At 40.9% G+C, this 18,799-nt stretch overlaps 2 pseudogenes; one reads left to right on the top strand and one right to left on the bottom strand.

Annotated features, from left to right (window-relative positions):
• Positions 1-5,901: 5,901 nt before the first annotated feature.
• On the bottom strand, positions 5,902-7,287 carry Gapdh-ps57 (Glyceraldehyde-3-phosphate dehydrogenase, pseudogene 57; annotated as a pseudogene).
• A 735-nt stretch (positions 7,288-8,022) lies between these two features.
• Positions 8,023-18,799, top strand: part of LOC134482953 (glyceraldehyde-3-phosphate dehydrogenase-like) — a 36,377-nt pseudogene continuing 25,600 nt past the window's right edge.

Below are 18,799 nucleotides of genomic sequence, written 5' to 3'. Positions count from 1 at the left end.
ATCTAATTCAGGTCCTCTGACAGAGCAGAAAGTACTCTTAGCTGCCAAGTTATTTCTTTGGCTCTGAATTAACAATCTTAAAATAATTAAAATATATAACCCATGATTTTTTTTAAAGTTGGCAGCTCTGATATGTTAAAATTATCTCTGACAACAAATTGTGAATTTATCAGATGTATTTCTATGTAAAATTTCAGAGGTGGTTTTATACAAGAAATTATACTGTCCACTATTGTCTATCTTTTGACCTCCGGGGAAAAAAATCCTATGACCAATATGCCAAAGCTTTTTTATAAAAATGACACATAAACTTAAATGTTAGTCTTTAACTTCCTATTACATTACCAGAGATCTTGACCTTGTCCAGGACCCTCTTATTCCTTCTACAACTTGCTAGACCCAGGGCTGCTCCCTGCGAGGGCTCTCTAGCTCATCCAAGCGCTGTGGAGACACTGGGAACTCACACCCAGACACTTCTCCTTACTCTGATTGCCCTAAGGTTTCTTGCCAAGAATCATGACATTTCACAACACTTCTCAACAATAAGAGAACTTCTGGGAGAATCACCATTCCTGACCTCAAGCTCTACTACAGAGCAATAGTGATAAAAACTGCCTGGTATTGGTACGGAGACAGACAGGTAGATAATTGGTATAAAATTGAAGACCCGGAAATGAACCCACACATCTATGGTTACTTGATCTTTGACAAAGATTTTTGCAGTGGAAAAAAGACAGCATTTTCAACAAATGGTGCTGGCTTAAGTAATGGTCATCATGTAGAAGAATCAAGTCCAAGTGAATCAAAGACCTCCACATAAAACCGGGTACACTAAATCTATTAGAAGAGAAATTGGGAAAGAGCCTTGAACACATTGGCACACAGAAAATTTTCCTGAAGGGAACACCAGTGACTCAGGCTCTAAGATGAAGTATAAACATATAAGATCTCATAAAACTGCAAAGCTTCTGTAAGGCAAAAGACACTGTCATTAGGACAAAACGGCACCTTATAGATTGGGAAGAGATCTTGACCAATCCTATATCTGATAGACAGTTAATATCCAATATATACAAAGAACTCAAGAAATTAGACTCCAGAGAACCAAATAACCCTATTAAAAATGGGGTACAGAGCTAAACAAAGAATTCTCACCTGAGGAATCTCGAATGGCTGAGAAGCACCTAAAGAAATGTTCAATGTCCTTAGCCATCAGGGAAATGCAAATCAAAACAACTCTGAGATTTCACCTCACACCAGTCAGAATGGCTAAGATCAAAAACTCAGGTGACAGTAGATGTGGAGAAAGAGGAACCCTCCTCCATTGTTGATGGGATTGCAAGCTGGTACAACCACTCTGGAAATCAGTCTGGCAATTCCTCAGGAAATTGGACATAGTACTACCCAAGGACCCAGCTGTACCACTCCTGAGGATATACCCAAAAGATGTTCCAACATATAACCAGGATGCATGCTTCACAATGTTAATAGCAGCCTTACTTCTAATACCCAGAAGCTGGAAACAACCCAGATGTCTCTCAACAGTGGAATGGGTACAGAAAATGTGGTACACAGTGGAGCACTACTTAGCTATTAAAAACAATGATTTTATGAAGTACACCGGCAAATGGATGGAACTAGAAAATATCCTGGGCGAGCTAACCCAGTCACAAAAGAACACACATGGTATGCACTCACTGATAAGTGGATATTAGGGAAAAAGCTCGGAACACTCACTGTACAACTTACAGACCATATGAAGCTCAAGAAAAAGGAAGATCAGAGAGTGGATGCTTCAGTCCTACTTAGAAGGGGGAACAAAATAGTTGAGTGAGGTAGAGGGTGGGAGGGACTTTGGAGGAAGAGCAGGGGGAGGGTAGGAAAGAAGGGAGGCAGGATCAGGTGTGGGAGGAGACGGGGGTGAGATGTACCGAGGGTCAGGAAAGTGAACATAAGTGTGTAGCAATGGGGGATGGGGAACAAAGGTAGCCACCAGAAAGTCCCAGACACCAAGAAAACAAGAGGTTCCCAGGACCCATTGGGGATGACATTAGCTGAAATACCCAACTTAGGGGAGAGAGAACCTGTAGACATTATGGAGAGGTTAGGCATGGCTCCCTGTTGAGGGATGGGGCCACCCACCCTTCTCACAAATTTTAACCCAGAATTCCTCCTGTCTAAAGGAAATACAGGAACAAAGAGTGGAGCAGAGACTGAAGGAAAGGCCATCCAGAGACTGCCCCACCTGGAGATCCATCCCATATGCATCCCATACCCAATCACTGTTGCTGATGCCAAGAAGTGCTTGCTGACAGGAGCCTGATTTGGAAGAGACTCTGCCAGAGACTTTCAGATATAGATGAGGATGCTCACAGCCTGCCACTGGACTGAGCACTGGGACTCCAATGAAGGAGTTAGAGAAAAGACTGAAGGAGCTTAAGGGAGTTTGCAGTCCCATAGGAAGAACAACAATATCAACCATCCAGACCCCTAGAGCTCCCAGGGACTAAGCCACCAACTGATGAATGCACATGGAGGCCCCTATGGCTCCAGTGCATATGTAGCAGAGGATAGCACTGTCTGGCATCAGTGGGAGGGGAGGCCCTTGGTCCTGTGAAGGCTTGATGACCCAGCATAGGGGAATGTTAGGGTGGTGGGGTGGAGTGAGTGGGTGGGTGGGTGAGCACCCTTATAGAAGCAGGTGGGGAGGGGGTGGGATAGGGGATTTGTGGAGGGGAAACCAGGAAGAGGGATAACATTTGAAATGCAAATAAATAAAAAATTTAAAAGATATCAATAAAAAAGAAAGAAGAAGGGGTTGGGGATTTAGCTCAGTGGTAGAGCGCTTGCCTAGCAAGCACAAGGCCCTGGGTTCGGTCCCCAGCTCCAAAAAAAAAAAAAAAAAAAAAAAAGAAGAATAATAAATAAAATCCCTGGAACTATGTGAAAATGAGAACACATCACACAGAACTCTTAGAGCACATATGAAGCACATCTCAGAAAGAGATCATGTATATGACTTAGCGATGGCATTGAAGAATTTGGAAAAACAAGGCAGAGCCAAATGCAAAACCAGTAGACGACAAGAAATAATAAAAATCAGACCAGAAACCAGTGAAATAATAAAAACAAATACATTAAAAACCCAAACAAACAAACAAACCAAATCTAAGAGTTTATCCTTTGAGAATATAAACAATATTGAGAGGCTTTTGGTCCAACCAACTAAAAGAAAGAAAGAGATGATCCAAATGAACAAAATCAGAAAGAAACAGTGAAGCATTACAACAGACACTATAGAAATTCAGAATATTAAAATGGAATGAAATACTTTAAAAATACTGTACTCTGTCATGCTCGGTAAATCTTTTTAAAGAAAGGACTAAATTCTACCCCCATCCAAACCACTAAAATTATATGAAGAAGATATCAGGGACCTAAAAATACCCATAACAAGTGGAAAAATTAAAACTAATAAAAAGCCTTCTGCTAAAAAGAAAAAAAAAAAGTCCAGGCAGAGACTGATTCATAGCAGAATTCCAGCAGGCTTTCAGAGAAGATCTGTTGACACTATTCAAAAAGTAGAAACACAAGGATCACTTCCAAAAACCTTATTTGAAGTATTATTCTAATAGCAAAACCAGGTGATGATGCAACAGAAAATAAAACCTACAGGCTAATATCCCCGATGAACATAGATGCAAAATTCCTTAATAAAATGCTTGCAAACTGAGTACAAGAGCACACCAAAAGGCTCTTCACCATGATCAGGTTGGTTTTATCTCCAAAATGCAAGGATGGGTAAACATCCTTGAGTCAATACATTTATTTAATCACACAAATGGATTTAAAAACAACAACAAAAAAAACCTCCATCATCAATGCATGCAGAAAATGCCTTTGAAAGTTCAGCATGCTCTCATGATAAAAGTCCTAGAAAAAGTAGTTACCTCAACTACTATTGCTTTTTGAAAAAGCCTTAAAGGGGGGGTGGAGAAATGACGCATCATTTAAAAGACTTGGTTGCTTTGCAGAGGTCCTGGGCTTGATTTCCAGCATATACGGGTTAGCTTACAATCCTCTGTAACCCCAGATCCAGCCAATCTGGTGCCCTCTTTGGCCTCTGCCAGCACCAAATATGCATGTGGTACACAGACATACTTGCAGGCAAAAAGACATACACATAAAATAAAATAATATTAAAAAATTATGCTACCTAAGCTGACAATGTCCCAAGAGCCATAGATTGTCTAACAACAAGCCCATAGCAAACAGGAGAAACCCTCTTTTGAGTTGTCATTTAGGGAGTTCAAGAGTCTTCTCAAACAATATAGGCTGGCTCTGTTGTCCTTGACTGCCTCCAAGAGGTAGTTTCTGCTCCAGATTATTGCTTTAAAATGTTATACTAGCTCTCCCCACGGGAGTACAGTTCTGTAATGTGGTTGTTGCTTTCCTTAATCGCTAATGAAGTTAACTATGTTTTTATATGCCCTCTGACTGTTTATATAATTCCAAAGCAGAAATAGTTCTTCAACTCCTTTCCTCAATTCTCAGTCACGCTGTCTCTCTTCTGTCACATTGTGAGAATTACTCATCGTTGCAGTAGTTAAGACACCAAGTCTGGAACTCCTTATATTACACAGGAAAGGAGTATGCCATTCCTTGGAGTTGTATCGACTTTAGACCTGGCTTCCTGATGCAGCTTAGAACACAGAGCAGCTGTCTATTGTGTTTGCTTAGACTTGGTAGTAATTCCAGTGATTGTTCTAACATACAGAAGCAGGTCAGTGAGAAGAATTGGGACGAAGAGAGTGTTCTATGTATTCCTCAGGCATTCCACGTCACTGGACCACGTGCTCAAATCAGGAATTGAGATGATGATGATGACGAGTCTAGCATAACTTCATTTAGTGAGTAAATATAATTATATACAAGCTCTGTGCTCAATGTGGAAGATACCACATTTGAGGCAGGGAGAAGGCAGGACTTTAATGGCACAATATTTGTAGCCCAGAGGCAGGAGAAGAGTTGGTCTCATTAATAGACTAAGGGTTCTACGAGTGTTACCTGAATGGGACAAAAAGGACATGTTGATTCTGGTGAGGTTCGAGAACTGTAGCAACAATAATAGGCAGAGGCTATTATAGCAGAAAAATTCATTACAGAACAGAATTTACAGGAAAAGGGGAGAAGTAAACAGAACCACAGAGACTATAAGGTTATCTCACACTGGGAAAACCGTTGGAAAAGCCAACACAGGCTAAGCTGGTTATATGTTGATTCTGTGGGAACGATGACAGTCCTTTTGCCTGATGGGACACCACTCCATCCCTTGTGCCAGGTTTAATCAAACACATCTACAAAGTCTATATAAATTCCACTTTATTTCTAGAAGTTTTTTTTGAGCTTTATGACTTGAAATAGAAGATTGCACCTCTGATTTCAAAGGGCATTTTATCTGTCTCCTCTATCATCACAGTTGTTGTTTCTGAGGGTGTGATATATATGACACTGAAAATTTCTTACAGATGGGAAAGCTCAGCATGACTTCTAAAAAAGAAGTAAGCAGTACACTTACTTGGTTGGTAAGTCATATTCATTGAAATGAGTTAAACTATATCCACAGACGGCCATAAATTCACTAAAGTATTTTAATACTAATTAGCACTAAATAACGTATCTTTATAGATCTTTTATAGGGTGCTTTTATTTTTTGTTGTGGGTGCAGCGAACTTTATTGATGGTATTCAAGAGTAGGGAGGGCTCTCTAGGCTGTTCCTGTTATTTTGGGGGTCTGGGATGGAAACTGTGAGGGAGATGCTCAGTGTTGGGGGCCGAGTTGGGATGGGGACTCCTCAGCAACTGAGGGCCTCGCTCTTGCTCTCAGTGTCTTTGCTGGTGTGTGCTTTACTCCTTGGAGGCCATGTAGGCCATGATGTCTGCCACCCTGTTGCTGTAGCTGTATTCATTGTCATACCAGGAAATGAGCTTTACAAAGTTGTCATTGAGAGCAATGCCAGCTCCAGCATCAAAAGGGGAAGAGTGGGAGCTGCTGTTGAAGTTGCAGGAGACAACCTGGTCCTCAGTGTAGCCCAGGATGCCCTTTAGTAGGCCCTTGGATGCCTGCTTCATCACCTTCTTGATGTTATCATATTTGCTAGGTGGGCATGTCAGATCCACAGTGGCTACAGTGGGGGCAGGAATACAGAAAACCATGCCAGTGAGCTTCCTGTTCAGCTCTGGGATGGCCTTGGCCACAGTCTTGGCAGCATCAGTGGATGCAGGGATGATGTTCTGGGCAGCCCCACAGCCATCACGCCACAGCTTTCCAGAGGGACCATCCAGTCTTCTGAGTGGCAGTGATGGTATGGACTGTGGTCATGAGTCCTTCTACAATGACAAAGTTGTCATGGATGACCTTGGCCAGGGGGGCTAAGCAGTTGGTGGTGCAGGATGCATTGCTGACAATCTTCAGTGAGTTGTCATATTTCTTGTGGTTCATATCTATCACAAATATGGGGGCATCGGCTAAAGGGGTGGAGATGATGACCCTTTTGGTTCCACCCTTCAGGTGAGCCCCAGCCTTCTCCATGGTGTTAAAGATGCCAGTAGACTCCATGACATACTCATCCCCAGCATCACCCCATTTGATGTTAGCGGGACCTCGCTCCTGGAAGATGGTGATGGGCTTCCCATTGATGACCAGCTTGACGACCAAGATGAGAATGGGAATTCTCAGCCTTGACTGTGCCATTGAATTTGCCATGGGTAGAGTCATACTGGAACATGTAGACCATGCAGTTGAGGTCAATGAAGGGGTTGTTGATGGCAACAGTCCCCACTTTGCCAAGTGCAGAGCAGAATGCCTGGGTAACTAGGCGCCCAATAAGGCCAAATCTGTTCACACCAACCTTCACCACCTTGTGTACAGGATGAGGCTGGCACTGCACGGCAGATGTGGCTGTCTCTGGAACAGGGGGGAGCAGAGAACTGGGTGCTTACCTTTTTTAAGCATACTATTCTTCACTGAACTCATTAATAAGTATCTGATAACAGGGACTTTCTTTTGTTCAGTGGTTGTTGGTTCCCATAAAAACTCATAATGGTCTGCCATGCAGAGAATAAGTGACTGAAAAATGTTGCTACAAATGGAGTGTCCATGTTAACCCTTTCCCAAGGCTCAGGAACCATAGCAAAAGAGGTTATAGGAAGATTTTAATAGCCAGACGTTAGGGAGCACCAGAGGAAAACAGTATCGTCTAGACACAACAGGACCACTCTACCCATGACCTTAGAGCAGCTATGGATATGTCTACAAGACCTGCATAAGAGCAAGCTGGTCAACCAATCAAGCAAAGGGGGGGGGGCGGTTGGGAGGCTCAGGAGTCCTTACCCAAACGGAGGAACTGTATACCCTGAAGTCAGGGAGAATCAGTTTTGTTTGAGAATGTGGCTCCTGGTGTATCAGCCATGTTCCAATGAGTGACCCCACAGTTAGAAGTATATGGTGACACAAAATAGAATCTATGGGTTATTAAAAATAAAAATTGAAAGAATACATAAAACTGGGCAGCAGGGAAGCAGGGTGGATATAGGAGAAATTAAGGAGAGAGGTTAAAGATAAATATGATCAAATGTATCATAAATTCTAAGAATTAATACACTTTAAAACAAACATTTAAATTTACTAGTTAGCATTCTTGTAAGGAAATAAAATAACAGGTGACAGGACATTTTGCGGGGTTTTTTTTTTTCAATTAAATTTGTTTTTGACATTTTCATGCATGTCTAAACCAATTTTGATTACTCTTGCCCCCTACCCTCCTTTTCCTTGTACCCCCTCAGTCCCTTCTCCTCCTACAAAGTCCCTTTTCCATATTCATTTACTTGTGATTTGTTGTGACCCACCAAGTTTGACCTTGGTCAACTATGTGATAAGAAGTTTGGAACTCTTCATTGGAGCCTACTGAGCTCACAAGTGGTGAGATTTTTAATTGTTGAAAGGTTTCAGGCTCTCTGCTCATCTCTGTTCCAGAGACAGCCACATCTTCTTGTGCAGTGCCAGTCTCGTCCTGCAGACAAGATGATGGTCAGTGTGAACAGATTTGGCCTTATTGGGCACCTATATATCAGGGCTGCTTTCTCTGCATCTGTCAAAGTAGAGATTGTTGCCATCAATGACCCCTTCATTGACCTCAACTGCATGGTCTACATGTTCCAGTATGACTCTACCCATGGCAAATTCAATGGCACAGTCAAGGCTGAGAATTCCCATTCTCATCTTGGTCGTCAAGCTGGTCATCAATGGGAAGCCCATCACCATCTTCCAGGAGCGAGGTCCCGCTAACATCAAATGGGGTGATGCTGGGGATGAGTATGTCATGGAGTCTACTGGCATCTTTAACACCATGGAGAAGGCTGGGGCTCACCTGAAGGGTGGAACCAAAAGGGTCATCATCTCCACCCCTTTAGCCGATGCCCCCATATTTGTGATCGGTGTGAACCACAAGAAATATGACAACTCACTGAAGATTGTCAGCAATGCATCCAGCACCACCAACTGCTTAGCCCCCCTGGCCAAGGTCATCCACTACAACTTTGGCATCGTGGAAGGACTCATGACCACAGTCCATGTCATCACTGCCACTCAGAAGACTGTGGATGGTCCCTCTGGAAAGCTGTGTTGTGATGGCTGTGGGGCAGCCCAGAACATCATCCCTGCATCCACTGGTGCTGCCAAGACTGTGGCCAAGGTCATCCCAGAGCTGAACGGGAAGCTCACTGGCATGGCCTTTCCTGTTCCTATTCCCAACGTATCCATTGTAGATCTGACATGCCGCCTGGAGAAACCTGCCAAGTCTGATGACATCAAGAAGGTGATGAAGCAGGCATCCAAGGGCCTACTAAAGGGCATCCTGGGCTACACCGAGGACCAGGTTCTCTCTTGCGACTTCAACAGCAACTCCCACTCTTCCACCTTTGATGCTGGAGCTGGCATTGCTCTCAATGACAACTTTGTAAAGCTCATTTCCTGGTATGATAATGAATACAGCTATAGCAACAGGGTGCTAGTATGGCCTTCGAGGAGTAAGAAACCCTGGACCACAACCTCAACCCTCCCCAGCCCCGCAAGGACACTGAGAGCAAGAGCGAGGCCCTCAGTTGCTGAGGAGTCCCCATCCCAACTCGGCCCCCAACACTGAGCATCTCCGTCACAATTCCCATCCCAGACCCCCACAATAACAGAAAGGGCCTAGGGAGCCCTCCCTACTCTCTTGAATACCATCAGTAAAGTTCACTGCAAGTTCCCTGCCCTCCCTTCCCCCCACAGAAAAGGAAAAAACAAAAAAGAAAGGTTTCAGTCAGACAAACTTAGAGATACATTGTTGCATGTATTGTGACGTCACCCCCACCCTCAGCTGCTGAAGTAGACCCCTCTTTCCCTACCAATCATCTTCCCCTTCTAATACTGGAGTTGTAGACCTTTTTTTCCTGCTCTGAATTTTGTTTGATGACATTAGCCCCAGCTGGATTCTTAAAAGGTAATTTCCCAGTGCGGTATTTTCTGACTTATGGTGGGAGGGAATGGAGTTAGGAAGACAGAGTCCCCTCGATAAATGCTTCTGCATCCCACAGTTGAAGTGAAATTTTCAAGAATTATCTTGTATCATTCTTATGAAGTGCAGATAGTACCAAGGCCCATGGCCCACAGAAATAACTTCAACAATGAATGGGCCCTCTTGCTAATTTTTTTATTTCTCTTTTTTTCTGACTCCTCTCAATTTCTAAGAAAATTTTCTAATTAAACATCCTACATTTGCATTCTTAGCTCTCTATTCCCAGAAACCAGAATAACGCAAAAAGCATCCTTTCTATGTTGTAAAGTAACTCACAAAGATCAGGGTAAGAAATTAAGCAAAAAATTGTGCTCTGTTATCTTCAGCCCTTTTTAGAAATCACATTTATTGAATAGTTTTATTCACTGTTGTGCTATTTTGACACAGTTGTATTTTAAGATAAAATAGTTAAAAACCTTTATTCTCATAAGTAGCAAGCTACTTTTATCTGCTGATCATGATGATTAGGTTAAACATTACATTGTATTCCTAAATCACAGGCACATATACATAAATGTATGCCTGGGTCTATCTGTACTTTTTGTATGAAAGTGTGCGTGTATATGTTTGTGTGAGTGCATATGTGTGCCTATGTGTGTGCTTGTGTGTGTGAATGTGTGTGTGTGTGTGTGTGTGTGAGAGAGAGCGAGAGAGAGAGAGAGAAAAGAGAGAGAGAGAGAAAGAGAGAGAGAGAATGTTATATAGTTTCAGCATCTTCCCCTTTACCTACTTCTCAGAGAACATTTTAAATCCTATCTTAAGAGCTAACTAAGTTCTCATGGTGCAAGGACAGAAGGAGACAGACTGAAAAGAAAGATGAAGAAGAAGGTGCACAGGGCTTGTTTCCTCTGTTAGGATGGGAATTATCAGAAATTATGTGAAATATGGGAAGAAACTGAAGAAAGAAAACAATGTGGTAAATAGAGTGTAAGGAAATAGTATCATTGATAAAGGGGAATTAATAGGGTTTAAGGGAATGCGGGCTTTCATTGTCTTAGTCTGAAATGACTAAGGGCCCTACTCTGTGTTATATGAACAGATGTCTCACCATGGAAAATGCCTATGTTTTAATGTAAGCACATTCAACAGTGTTCAAGACTGGTGACCACATATCACTAAATTATGTAGCATACAGGTTCAGGTGTCTGTGATTAAGAGGGATTATCTGTTTGATGAGACAATGGAACCAACCTCCTATTGATTCTTATTCTGATAGAGGATTGGAAGTCTTTAATTAGCCAAAGTTGAGGATTAAAAAGATACATTCTACACTTGTAAAATTAAGGAGGGCAAAATGCAATCGTTTTTTATACAACAGACTATAGAACAGAAATGACTCCCCAAAAGTAACAAAAAATAAAATAAAAAGGAAAGTTTGCTATATATAACTTGTTTTCCCCAGCATATTCTGTCTCAGCTTTTTCTAAGTCTCAAAGTCTTAACAATTAAAATGTAAATACTTTAAATTTTATGAAAAAGAATAAAGGTAGCTTTTTTATTGAAAATAGATTCTTTTCTCATACACAATATCCTGATTGTAGTTTCCCCTCCTTCTACTCCTCAGTCCCTCCCCACCTCCCTTCCCTTTTGGATCTGCTCTGTTTTTGTCTTTCGTTAGAAAAGAACAGGCTCCTAAGAGATAACAACCAAGCATGACAAAATAAAATACAAGATGAAGCAAAACCTTTCACATTGAAGTTGGACACAGCAACCCAACATTAGGAAAAGAGTCCCAAGACCAGGCCGAAGCGGTAGAGACCCACTTATTCTCTTAGTCATTAGGCCCATGAAAACATTAAGTTAATAGCAATAATATATATGCAGAGGACCTCGTGTAGACCCTTGTATGTCCTTGTATGTCCTTGTATGTCCTGTGCTTCAGTCTCTGTGAGCTCACATGTGCCTTGCTTTGTTGATTCAGAGGGCTATGCTCTCCTGATGCCCTCTCTTCTCTGACTCTTATGATCGTTCTGTCTCCTCCTGTGATGAATTCCCTGAGCTTGGGAAGAGGGATTTGATGAATAACTTCAATTTAGTCTCTCTCTCTCCCTCTCTCCCTCTCTCTCTCTCTCTCTCTCTCTCCCTCTCTCTCTCTCTCTCTCTGTCTCTCTCTCCCTTTCTCTCTGTCTCTCTCTGTCTCTCTGTCTCTGTCTCTGTCTCTGTCTCTCTCTCTCTCTCTCTGTCTCTCTCTCCCTTTCTCTCTGTCTCTCTCTGTCTCTCTCTCCCTTTCTCTCTGTCTCTCTCTGTCTCTCTGTCTCTCTCTGTCTCTCTGTCTCTGTCTCTGTCTCTGTCTCTCTCTCTCTCTCTCTCTCATGTCTGGCCGTGGGTCTCTGTATATGTTCTCATTTGCTGCTAGAGGGCGCCTCTCGGATGATGACCGGATAAGCATTGATCTATGAGTACAGCAGACTATCATTAGAAGTCTTTTAATTGATAAGTATCATTGCCCAAATGCATTTGGTTTTACTCTTTGGCTATCTAGTCTTTCTCTTGTTCTTGGTTACCCTTGCAATGTTGGGTGTGGGTTTCTTCTTGTGTAGTGGGCCTTAAGTCAAATCAGATATTGGTTGACTAATCCAACAAGTTCTGTGCCACCATTAGCCTAGCATACTTTTCAGCCCGGACAGAGTGTAGGTCAAAGGTTTTGTGACAGGATTGGCATCCATGTTTCTTAATAAATGCTTTTAAAAATTAAAACATTTAAACATTGTGACAAGCTAATTTATGCTCTAATAGTGAAGAAAATATGGAAACAACAATACACTAAACTGAAATCGCTGAGCTTAAAATTGAATTTTAGTATGACATCATTAAAAATGTCTAAAGCAAAAGAAATATTAAGGCAATTTTAACACGAAAGAACTCTAATAATTCAAATAGGAGACTTTTTTGATAAGGCACTTTAGGAAAATGGTGGTTTCAAATAAAAATTGCAAAATAAAACTGTGATAATATTTTTTGAGTAAGTTAACTTTTTCCAAAGGGAAAATTATGAGTTAGAACTGAAACTTTAAAAAACTAGATTATTATATAAGTTCATTAAATTACAATGCCTACTCTAATGGCTTCATTTTGAAGCCATTCAAATCCTTTGAATCAAGCATTTTCAAGGGAAAGTTCATTTTTCTATCAGATTAGTAGTGTCATCTAAATGATAGCATAGACATTAATAGACATTATTAATGACTATTCAAAACTGCTTATCTTATTCATCAGGAATTTCACTTCCTTAAATATAAAGTGTAATTGAACTCAGGAACATGGGCAAGAGTTAGAAGTCATGGTATCCAGCCCTTACTGGGTATTGCATAATTAAGCTATGACTCTAAAATAAAGCTTGTTTCAAGTGTACAGATTCTTCAAACTCTTTTATATAAGACATTGCGCTCACTATCTGGTTTAATTAAAAACCCCAGTTTACACTGAATCTGGCACCTCATTGTGGATGAAACAAAGACAGAGAGGTGTTCTATACTTAGACTTTGACATAGATTCTAAAACATAGCTGTAGAAACATCACCATAGCAATATAGGAGAGGTGGTAAGTTTTCCAAATCAGGTACAATCAGCTTGTAATGATGTACCCACCCGAGACGAAGTCTTCTCTGTCTCATTCTTCAACTGCAGGAAAAACTTCAGTTATGCACACATAGCCATAGAACACACTGCTGTTCTATTTTCTCATCTAGACTCTAACTTGCACTAGGGTGGGACGCATGTCTGCCTGGCGATTATTCTATACCCAGTACACAATACTGCGTCTGATTCACAAAGGTTTCTTGAATAAATGAACTTAGACTTGACCAGGGGCTTTGCTTATCCAAGTCTACTGTAAGGATATGTTCACTGTATCCCGTGGTTCTACTCTTCCTTCCTCCCAACTTAGCTGCTGTAGTGAAGGCTCAAACCAGAAACAGCTTTGCCCTCATTGACATTCCCCTACCTTTCCCCTCCCCTCCCCCTCCCTTCTCCCTCCCCCATGAACCACAGCCTCGAGTCTGGAGTTCGTTTCACTCTAAATATATATATTTTTAGTTATTATGTTGATTTTATGCCAACAATTACCCCACATAAAAGATGGAGTCCTTCGCTGTTGAAAAGAGTCCATCTTTTGTCTATAATACAGAGAGAAAAGTAAGGCTTTGGAAGTCTTATCTTTAACTCACCGTTATGGCAAATTCTTCACTGTGAGATTCATTCCTGGATCTACATGAGTTGGGTAAATGAAAACCATCACTGACATATATTGTATTGCAATCAGAATTCTTGTTTCCCTCCCTTGTGGATGAGGCTGATCTTCTTGATATATGTAGATGCAAAAATTCTCTATAAAATGCTTTCAAACTAAGTTCACAACCATAACAAAATGATCATGTATTACCAAGTTGGCTTCACTCCAGGGATGCAGGGATGGTTCACATACGTGAATTGGATGAATATAATTCTAAATGATCACAGAAAGAGAGAAACCTCATCTCAATAGGTACATTAAAAACCCTTGACGAAAAGCCATCTAGTGATAAGATTCATGGAAAAATTAGAGATAGAGAGACCACAGCTCAACATAATCAAAGCTACAGATGAGAAAACAACAGTCAATTTCAGACTAAATGGGGAAAAAAACCTCGAAGCATTTCCACTAAGATCAGGAGCACAACTGGGGTGCTAAGTCTCCCCATGTCTATTTAACGCCATGGTTGAAGGCATAGCTAGAACAAAATGACAGGAAAAGAAAGTAAACAAGAAAAGAAGAACTAAAGTGTTCCTACTCGCATACGATGTTATTCTGTAGATAAGACCCCATGAGCTGCACTAAGACTTTTCCGATCTGATAAATACATTCAGCAAGGTGGCCGGATCACAAAACCAACACATGGAAGTCAGTGACCTTCTTACACACCGAGACAAACACATTGAAAAAGGAATTAGCAAAATTGTGCCATTCACAATAGCTACCAAAAAGAAATAGTAAGCTTAGTAAATAATCAATCAATCAATCTAGGAAAAAAGTAATAAAATACCAAGGAAACAAAGACCTCTACAATGAAAACTTCAAGATACTAAAGGAAAGAAGACTCTAGAAGATGGAAAGACCAGCTCTCATGCTCAAGGATCAGAAGAGATTAGTGTGAAAATAGCCATCCTACCAAAATCAAAATCGAGCTACTGTAATCTCAATACCAACCTATCAAAAAAAGTTAGGGAACTTAACAAAAGTTTTTTTTTTTTAAGAGTCATAGCAAGGGGGAGGGCTGTGAAACCCTCTTCTAGACAGGACACAGTCATTGTGATCAGGAACCCAGAGGGCTGTGGGTCAGCCGGCATGCAGAAGATTGGCTCTGCCAACAGTCAGCCATGTTTGTTACTGTTGTGGTTCACAGGCATCACAGTGGGGTACAAATATTGATTACTCCCCTCTTTTAGCATCTTGCATAGGAACTTCTGGCTCTGTGAAAACGTCTTTTCAGTAGTCTTTGTTGATAGACATTGTTTCCACCGTCCCATCAGGAGGTGACAGTTTCTAACTCCACACTAGCTATGTTCAGTAATTCATAACAAATACCATCTTTTATAACTAGCATCTCTGATTTTTTTTTTTTTGGTTCTTTTTTTCAGAGCTGGGGACCGAACCCAGGGCCTTGCGCTTCCTAGGCAAGCGCTCTACCACTGAGCTAAATCCCCAGCCCCGCGTCTCTGATTTATCCTATTCAACACCATCTGAATCCTGGTGATTGCAGGGCACATACATCTTTTTTTTTGTTAAAACTATATAACTGTGGTTAAGTTAAAGATTATTTCATCTCAGTTATTTGTCTAGAAAAAAGTGCAAAATTAGAATGTGTGTGCTATTAAGTAATAGTTATACATATTATAACCAATGTAAAAATACTAAAAATTATTATACAAACTATCAATAGTAACAATAATGATAATAAAATAGGTAGCCAAATTTTTGTTCTAAGTACGTGGAGGGATTTATGGCTTCAACTACGTAGGTAGCAGATGGCCTTATCTGGCATCAATGGGAGGGGAGGCCCTTCGTCCTGTGGAGGCTGATGCCCCAATGTAGGGGGGATGTTAGAGCAGTGAGGCAGGAGTGGGTGGGTGGAGGAACATCCTCATAGAGGCAAATAAAATAACCAATAAAAAAAGAAAAAAAGTATCAACTATGATAAGTGAAATTAAGTATGGCTATTAATTACTTGAGAAATGAAACTGACACAGTAAATCTTTTCTACTTGAAGGGGCTCTTAGTAAATGATATTTTTTTAAATTAGAAACTTTTTTTATTCTTTTATTTTTTCAAGACTGGGTCTTTCTGTGTATCCTTGGCTGACCTGGAACTCACTCTATAGACCAACTCAGAGATCTGCCCGCCTCTAAGCCTCAGAGTGCTGGGATTGAAAGTATTCACCACCACTGCCTGGCTATTATTGTTTTCCTAATCATTTAAATTGTATTAGAAAAGATGGTATCTTGGACATGTTCCAATGTTATCACACTATATGAAATTGAGCAGTTTAATTTGATAAAGCACAATTAATTGTCTGGCACAATTAATTTTTAAATGAAAGATACACACTATCAGCTCATCCAAAAGGAAGATATACCATCTTTGAAACAGTAAACAATATTCGAGATTGCCTAATGGTGTAAATGTTAGAAAATAGAGAAAGATTGATACTTGAAAATAGTTTCAGTTTTGCTGTTTGGTTTCTCTGAAATGCCCCCACAGAGACGATGGCACCTGGTAGCCATGGCAATGCTCTGTGGGGCATCCACAGAGCCCCAAGGGGCTTATCTACAGGAAGCTAGTCTAGCTGAAGCATCTCTTTAAAGAAGGCCACATATGTGGACAGCTCTCAGAAACTTCAAAGCCAAAGCCAAAAAGCAAACAAAAAACCCCTCACTTGAGCAGCATGCAACTGCCCAGGAACAAATACAGAAAGTCTCCCCAAACCTTGCACGATTGCTTCTTTTTAAAAAGACAGGATCCTTTTTTTTTTTTTTAAAGACAGGATCCTTCTAATGTAGCCAAGGCTATCCTGAAACTCTGGATCCTCTTGACTCAGTGTTGCAGACTTGATATGTCTTTGGGGGGGACCCCGAACTGCTTAGAATAGTAAAACACAAATATAAAAGCAGCTCTTCAGGAAACGGTGTGCCTCTTGCTTCCTGCCAGCCCCTCTCCACCTCCATCCCCATACTCCCCCAGCTTCTTAAATGTGTGTCATCCAGGGCAATGCTAGTACTGGAATAAAGAAAAAACCCAGACTTTTCAAAGGCTCAGTTTTTCAGGGTGGTTAAAGGATAGAGCCCAGGTAAACACGCTTGACCAAGTGAGCTTGCCTGACCTGAACTTTCACCCAGTGTCTGATAGAGTCTCTCAACAGTTTGCCCAGATGCCAGGGAAGGTGAAAAGGGGAGAGGTCTTGAAGGTTATTAAAGGTCAAACTTAAAAAAATAGGGTCGTGTAAGCACAATCATAATTGTGCCATTTTAGAAGTGTAAATCAGTGTACATTCACATATAAATAGTTGCAATGAAATCTCCTCATTGGAGAAAGGAGCAAAGGCCTTTTCTCTTTATAAGGAATTTGGCCTCTGTAGTCTAGATCCAAACCCTGCCCTGTTCAGTCATTGATGATCAGAAAGGACCTTAAAATTACATTGTAATACGCATATTAAATGTCACTAAGTAAACATTCAGGGTGCCAGTCAATTCTGGCACCCTGGATAGCAGATGAACTGTGAAGAATTTTGGGGGGTGTGTCCCATGCCACATTTAGCAGCACCAAACAGACAAGGCAAAACCAGGAGGAAACATTCATCATCTATGCTAACAATGAATCCTGCCCTTTGGGTGGCCTGGGATTTGAAAGTCAGTCTCTACAAGCTCCCCGAACTTCCTTACAGAGAAAGATGCTGAATAGAAACTCCAGAAGACTTGAAAACATGCGTTTCAGAATTGAAACAGACCGGTCTGAAGCAAGCAAACTGAAAAGAACTGCAAGATGCTTTACAAAATAGATTTAAGTTATAAAACAGTTTACATCCTTCCCAAAATAAAGTATAGCGTCCTTACTCTTGCTTACACCAAATATGTGCAAGTGGTAGAATTACGCCCACGTGCAGTATGAGGAGATGGGTTTGGACTACAGGTAGATTCCTCTCTCTGTTAGCTAGTCAGTCAGCATGTCTGCCTTAGGTCCCCGAGCAAAATCACGTCGCTTACTTTATTTGTGTCACTGGATGATTTATGGCTCAAACAAGATCGCAATGTTTGATCAAGACAGAGGACAAGGAGTTTTAGAGGCAGGCAACGTTTTACAGAATTAAATTAGTGACCTGTCTTTCCCCAAATCGCCCTTAAAGTAGAACTTTTTTTCTGCTAAAGTGGAAAGGCGACTGAAGCTTTTTTGTTCTCTCAAAAAGTCTTGAAACAATCCATTTCCTCGGAACATAGCGAAGTGCAATTTTTCTTTTCTCTCTCCCCGTCTCTTATTTTTTTCCTTTCAGAATTGCTTTTTAGAAAACAATTGCTTGATCCCTCTGCAACTTTCACTCAGTATCTTATCTTTCTCTGTAAGAAACCTTCCTCCCCTATTTTACCTTTTCTATCTATTTGGTGTTGTGAAATATTACGAGAAACATCCTGATGTGGAAAAAATATTTCTCATTGCTTACCAATTATCAATACTCAAATGTGATTTGGTGAAGTGAACAATTCTTTATCTGGGAATGTCCCTAACTTACAGATTCCTTTTCTTCACCCTCTCTTAACGCTGCCCCCTTCTAACCAGTCATACCTTCCCACCTGCTCTGAGCACAGCTTTCTGTCTGTCTGCTCGATGCTTTGATAAGCATATTCTGTGAACTCAAGTTCAGTGTTTCTGAAGCTAAACATTTTATCATGTAGACTTTGAATGGAGGAAGATTATCATTCCATCCTGCCACACCCGGACACCGGAAGCTACATTTGCTAATTTCACAAGTGTTTGATGAGTGCCCTCTTCTTTTCAAGATCTCCGTGTTTCAAACATCCCGAATCTTCAAGAAAGCCCACCTTTCCCCTCCTTACCCCTAAAGCTTTGACTTTTATTTTTATACGTAATTTATTTTTTTCTTATGTCTGGAAATTCTTAATTTTCTCAATGCTTTCTCCTTAGGATCATCTTAGAA

This window comes from Rattus norvegicus, chromosome 18 (assembly GCF_036323735.1).
Source record: "Rattus norvegicus strain BN/NHsdMcwi chromosome 18, GRCr8, whole genome shotgun sequence".
Classification (NCBI taxonomy): domain Eukaryota; kingdom Metazoa; phylum Chordata; class Mammalia; order Rodentia; family Muridae; genus Rattus; species Rattus norvegicus.
Note: the sequence above shows the minus strand (reverse complement) of the source record. Positions and strands in the feature narration are given on the sequence as shown.